This window comes from Lissotriton helveticus, chromosome 1_1 (genome assembly GCF_964261635.1).
Source record: "Lissotriton helveticus chromosome 1_1, aLisHel1.1, whole genome shotgun sequence".
In the NCBI taxonomy this organism is placed as follows: Eukaryota; Metazoa; Chordata; class Amphibia; order Caudata; family Salamandridae; genus Lissotriton; species Lissotriton helveticus.
The window spans coordinates 152,376,985-152,384,320 of NC_136057.1; the positions used below are offsets into that span (position 1 = coordinate 152,376,985).

The 7,336-nt window shown below is 36.2% G+C and overlaps 1 long non-coding RNA gene across 1 annotated transcript; it reads left to right on the plus strand.

Annotated features, from left to right (window-relative positions):
* Window positions 1-3,712: 3,712 nt before the first annotated feature.
* Window positions 3,713-5,599, plus strand: LOC144768373 (uncharacterized). Its single transcript, XR_013598536.1, has 5 exons — window positions 3,713-3,772; window positions 3,864-3,923; window positions 4,014-4,073; window positions 4,837-4,909; window positions 4,996-5,599. It is a non-coding gene; the product is annotated as an uncharacterized LOC144768373 (long non-coding RNA).
* Window positions 5,600-7,336: the final 1,737 nt, after the last annotated feature.

A 7,336-nucleotide genomic window follows, 5' to 3' on the forward strand; every position in this document is an offset into this window, starting at 1 on the left:
AGCCCCAGCATTATACAGAAACCATGTTGGATGGGATGAGGATTCAACACACCACATAATTCCTACTCCTTCTAGACAAAGGTAGTATCCAATAAGGCAAGAAGCAAACAAACAGGTTAGGGAGATCTTGGATCAACTTGAATACCAAAAGAGTGATTGAAACATGCACCTCTCAAATAAATAACCCTTTGTTTCCCCTTATCAAAACCGGACAAAACATACCATCTGGTGTTGGATTACAGACATTTAAACACTTGCCCTAAAACATTTGCAGTACAGAATGCACACAGTGCGCAATTAATGAATAACATTGTGCGGAAAAAAATACAAACAGCGCTAGATATCTCAAATGGATTTTTTCCAAAATATAGCGCCTGAGAGCATATGTTTGACAGCATTCTCAGCGCTATGGTCCCAGGAGCAATTTTGTCGACTGCCCCAGGGGTTTAAGAACAGCCCGGGGTTATTTATAGCCAGAGTAACTGAATTACATCAAAATCAGGATGAGGAGGCATTGTCCTATGTGGATGATATTTATCTAATGGACGATGACCTGGAGGAACACTTGAACAGAGTGAATACCATGTACGAATTCAACTTTAAAATATAGAAGATAGCCGTCTTAACGTATTATTTCTAGGATATGAGCTTTCAAGTGAAGGGAAAAGCCTGGCAGCTAACTTTTTAGAAAAATGTGCGCTGCTCCAACCTCCAAAATCATTAAAAAAACTTACAATTAGTAATGAGGTGAAAATGCAAAATAAAAATCCCAAACTGAATAAACAAAATGGCACCAAAATGACAAAAATGCAATAAGGGGTATCGGAGAAATGAACTTTTAAAGATAAAGTAAAAATAGAGCTAAAAAGCACAATGACCAACAATAATCAATGGTCACTGTATATATGGATCTAGACACAATTTGAGGCTGACCGCAATAGAACATGGGTTGAATACACAAACCAGGTTTGTACTGGTCAAAATGTTATCTTCTGACTCAGGGTCCGATTATAGGTTTATGTTCGGGCCATCTTTCCTCCATGATGGGGATTTCAATATGTCTGTCATGCTGGCAAAGGCTTTCCCACCCAATTTATAAGTGGGATGGAAAAACCTCTGTCAGCCTTGTTGACGGTTTATATGTCCGATCAGCGGTTATCCTTTATCGGCGGTGCACAGTTGTCTAGCTTCAGATAATACTCCATTTGCATTGGAGTGGTAGTTTAATTTGCACCAGATTTAAATGTGTCCATCATATCGGTGGCCTTGGAGGGGTGTACTGATGGAGTACTAATGTTGCATACAGTTTCCCTTTGGCGTATCCATATGTCTTAATGATGGGTATGTACGTCAAACACCCGAGCTTAGTGTGTAAACCAATCACCCCTGCACACCACACCATAAAACACACCCCTTTCTAAACCACAATCCTTTGCCTTTCTTATTTGGAAGGTGCAAGACATAGGGGAAATGTTGTCCTTGGTTTACTCCATTTTTGTACTTATTTTGCCAAGGTTTTTCTTTTTCTTTTGTTTACCATGCCTGGAAGAAGGAACCCTAGATTTTCTGAGACAGAATTAACCGTCCTGGTTGATGGATTATTAGAGTAGAGCCATGGTTGTTTTGTGTCTTTGTTCAGAATACCACTGTAACCCAGAAAAGGCAAACGTGGGATAGAATTGCCACAAGAGTAGATACAGTATCTAATACAACACACTCACAGGATGAAATTAGGAAGCACTGGAATGATCTTAGAGGGAGGCGTCACACCTTGATGCACAGCAGGCAGATATTGGTTCTCCCAGGCCCATGAACCTCTTTCCCTCGGAGAAGAAGGTGTATAGAATCTTCATCATTGAATGTTTTGCAGGATTCTGCAGTGGAGTGGAGACTGGCCAGTAAAATCACAGTAATTATGCAAGGGCAACATCACCAGAATTATAATTCTCTCTGCATATATGCTAATAATACTTTTACATATTTCTTTCACCTAATTACTTTTTTAAAAATTGTTCAAGTTATCATTGAAAAATGACATTTCTTACAATAAAGTGTGTAACTGGAAACATCTCATCTCCATGCCCATGATATAATTAGCACAGCCATTTACCTGTATTCGTTTGTTTGTGCCTTCTCTGAACATTTTTCAAACTAGCCAAAACAGTAATGTTGTAAGGAAGTGAAAAACAAACATTGGCTCAGTATCACATTGCAGAATCTAGTCACAGGGATATGTAGTCCATGTCTTTGTATTGTCTTGTTCCAAAACCAGGTATGTTTTTTGTGCTTACATGTGTCACAAAATCTTTTATGTTTCATCTGCATTTATTAATAAATCACCTGTGACTTTAACTTATGTCCCACATCTTTGAAGACAGTGTTAGGGGTTAATGACTACATCTCCCAAACTGCAACATTCTAGGTCATGTTCCCTCATTGAAAATGTTGCCTTTTATATTCTACATGTGTCACTGGTAACATCTTTAGGCATATTTTAGTGTTATCAACGGATCACTGAAATATTATCGACGGTCACATTATCGACTTGCTAAAATATCGTTGAAAAATTATCGACTACAAAAATATCGACTTTGTATACTTATTACACCAACTACAAAAATATCGAGTCAAAAATATCGACTCTTTAGAATATCGAGTACATAAATATCGCCTTAATAAATATCGACTACAAATATATCGTTTTTCAAGAAATTAACCCTAACACTACAAAAATATCGACTACTAAAATATAGAGTACAAAAATATTGTTTCAAATAAAATATCGAGTTCTTTTTTGTACCCTTTCATGTCTAAAATACCATATTAATCGTCAATAAAAGTCATTGCTCTATACAAAAACATTTTACATATAATACCTGTTACTTTTATAACATTCCTATTTATCTACATTTGCTATACATTCTATTAAATGCGTTCTATCATTTGAAAAATATTCTTTACATTTAACTAACATTTTCATTATTTTTTTTCACTTACACATCTATTTTATTTAACAACTAACCTGCTTTAATGCGGAAATCACCACATACCACCATTCTCACATCAACAAACACACCAATTAACAAAAAAAAATTCAAACTAGCCTATACAATGCTTCATTTCATCCTACAACCAATCAAATCAAAGCACACAAAATACACATACTATAAAAGGGATACATGCATTCTACCATTTGTTGCTGCTAACTCTATAGAAAGAAGATGCCAACACTCTGAAGATTTTGTTCCTGAACAAACATCTTTAAAGATCCAGCTCACTAGCTAATTATTCAAGTAAGTTACAGTGCATTATTTAGAAATCTAAATTAGTAGTCTACTATTTTACTTATATCTCCTAACTATTGCACTTAACTTATTTAATTTTTATCTCCTCCTGCATTTCTGATAGAAACTACTCCAAATAAATTCCTAATACATGCTCCTATTTCTTCACCTGGAAAATCAGATAGTAAGTATATATTAATGCTCTGTTATACACCAACTGCTGTTTTTAAACACTATTTCACAAGATTCATTCTTTATTTTAAACATTTTATTCACAGATATTCTGAGATTTTCCTATTTCAACACTACAAATGTATAAAACTACACTAATTAAACATGTAAGTATATATGTTTTTGTTAGTAAACACCCAATAATAAAAATGCTATTTTCTAAACAACATATCTTGCATATTACATCTTCCCTACAGATCCAATAAAAACATCCAACATCAACTATACCAAAAGACAAGACTACCCTTGTAAAAAATGTAAGTATACTTGTAATTTGTCTAAAACTTCCGAAAAAAATGAAAACTATGTTCTTAACACCATGTTATTTATTTTATATTTCCTCTCAAGATATTCTGAATACATCATACATCTATTCTACCTACAGCAAACAAAACTACTTATTTAGAAGTTTGTATACTTTTAAATATTTCCAATTTCCCAACGGTTCCAAATATTATTTATAATATTTAACATTTATTTATTCTATCTTCTCTACAGATCTGAACTTTACTACCTTGATGTACTCCACCAAATACTACAACTCAACTATTTAAACAAGTAAGTATATGTAATGTTTACATCAAATGTACTACTAAGCAAAATAGAAAACTGCTTTTTCCTAGGAAAAACGTTTGTTATGTGTAAACATTAAGGGGGTCATTATGATGGCGGATTTTCCGCATACTCCGGGCCGGCGGAAGCCACCGCCGGCCCGGAGTATGCGGGAAATCCGCCGAGGAGGCCTGCAAGACCCACCGCCAAATCAGGATGGCTGGTGGGTCTCACAATCTGTCCGCCGCTTTTCCGCCGCGGTCGGAAGGCGACCACGGCGGAAAAGCACTAACATGGCAGGCGGTGTCTATCAGACACCGCCAGCCATATTAGGATGTAGGGAAAGTAATGCTTTTCCGCGGCGGCTTTTCCGCCGTGGAAAAGCATACGGACAATCACTTTGGGGGCCCGTTGCGGGCCCCCTGGGTGAAGGTTGCGTGGGGGGTGCACATGGGGGGTACCTATGGTACCCCCCTGCCTTTGCGTGCACGAAGCGGCAGGCACCGTGCGGTGCCTGCCGCTTTGTGCATGCAAATGCACAGCTTTCGTTTTTTACATTGCAGCGGGTGCTGCTTCAAGCAGCACCCGCCGCAATGTAAAACATACAGGATGTGACCGCCAGGGTGGCGGTCACATCCTAATTGCCATGGAGGGACCGCCGCTGCCCATGCGGACGGTCCCTCCTACTCAGGGGTGGCGGACGGACGCAAGTCCGTCCGCCATCCTAATCGGCCCCTAACTTTGCATTTCTATATTTTCATACCAACAGTAAATAAAGAAATACATACAAGAAAATCCTTCAAAATACAGTTCTGCATTTGTGATTACTACTTTTAGTAACTGTAAGTATAAAAACATCATTAATTATGTTTACACCACAAAGTGAAATATATGTTTTTTGATTTTGTTTCTTTCTACTCTTTCCTAGAACAAGTAAAACAAAATGACAGAAGGTGCAGAATTTGTTATGTCACAGAAAAATAAATTACTGTTATGTTATATGGGTTATGTTTATAATCAGGAAAGACAAAGTGGTAGAAAAGTTTTCTGGAAATGTACCAAATATTACTCAAACAAATGTTATGGAAGGGCTACTACTGAGGAAACTAATGTGTTATTTACCAGGGAACACAATCATCCCCCCAATGTCACAGAAATTGAAATAAGAGATGCTTTAGAAAGTATAAAAACTGCTAGCACACAAAGTGATAAACCAACAACACAAATCCTTAAAGAAGAACTGTTAAAAGTCCCAGCCCATGCTTCAGGTCAACTACCCTCTATTGACTCCCTTAAACGCACAATTGCATACACTAAAAGACTCACTACCACAACCCAACCCAACCCTACTACTTTTGAGGAAATTATTATTTCACCAGAAATGTGCATCACACACAATAAAGACAAATTTATCCTTTTTGACAATGAAAGCAGTACAAACACAATCATAATGTTTGCAACTGCAAGTAATTTAAGAAAAATCCAACAGTGTCCCCAATGGATGATGGATGGAACATTTAAACCATGCCCAAAACCTTTTTATCAACTATATTCCATCCACGGTTTATACCATAACTATAACATCCCTTTCATTTACTGTGTGCTACCTAACAAACAGCAAAACACTTATACAGAAATATTAAATGTTCTCAAAAATGAAATCAATAATTATTTTCCACAAAAAATAATTATTGATTTTGAATTAGCTATGATTAATAGCATTTTGAAAACATTTCCCCACACAGCAATCCAGGGTTGCTACTATCATTTCAATCAGAGCATATGGAGACATCTCCAGAAATCAACTTTAAGTATTCTATACTCAACAGATAGCACCTTTGCCTATCAAATTAAAAAATTGATAGCACTGGCCTACGTTCCTGTTACCGATGTAGCGGAACACTATAATTTATTAATTGACAGCACATATTACAAGAGGAATGAAGATAAACTAACCCCATTACTGGACTATTTCGAAGATACTTGGGTGGGAAGGTTGCACAGATCTGGACATCGACGCCAACCCAAATTCCAAATCCCTTGGTGGAATGTCTATCTTAGTACTTTAAACCAAGAGGCTAAAACAAACAACAGTGTAGAAGGGTGGCATAATGCTTTCCAAGCTACCACAAGCAGAGCCAAACCCACATTCCATAACCTACTAGAAGCTTTGAAAAAAGAACAAAGCTATCAAGAACTAAGAATGGAACAATCTGTGACCCAAATTGGTCCAAAACTAACTAAACAAACTAAACAAATGTTCCGACTACTGCAAAGTCAAGTCACACTATATCCTACAACTAGAGGATTAGAATACCTGTCAATAATAGCTAAAAGCCTACTATAAAAATGTCTACAAAATATACTAATGTCTTCTTACAATAATGGTAAATATAAAATTCATAAACATTTCTAAACAATTATAAATAATACATATTTGTTTAAGAAACTTATCAAAATTTGGGACATTATTTCTGAACAAATATGCAATATTTATAATTACATCACACATACACATGACATAAAGATCGACATTTCCCACCCAATAAAAAAACTACTTTAAATACTTACAATTTTTGTAGATGAAAAAGACGTAATGAAGCAAAATACAATCCATACAATCCATTGCAATGTAGGACAATTCCAATATGGGAAACACTCAAAAACCCGAAAATTATGTAAAACTGAAATAAACGCTCCAGGAAAATCCCGAAAACAGTAGTGTGGACACTTTAGTATTTAAAGTGATATACACACAACTTTTAAAAAACGGTCACGCATATCAATGTATCAATCCAATACGAAACCCTCCAAAAACCTGAAAAATGTTTACAAATTTAAAATCCGCTCCTGACAAACACGAAAAATAGGAGATACATGTCAAAATATAACCATAATAAGTCATACATTAGTTTCTCCGGAAAAAAACACGCTTCCTTCCATGTAGTTTTCATGCGAGGAACCGGAACCTGGAAAAAAACATGCATAACGAAACCCACCCACAAATAGCCCATAACATTTGTAAATACACTCACAATTAACATTAACCATGTAAGAAGACATTTCCTAACACTTAAAATAACACTAGAACTAAAACATACACGACGCATCTATAACGACGACATTTCACCTAAACGCTACATAAACAATTCATACATACACACAAAAACACTACACAGTTCGAATATACCCTCAAACATTACCACTCAGTTATAAATTGTATGTAAAATTAACCTTACCTCTCTCCACGCGAAGCAACTCCCAACCGC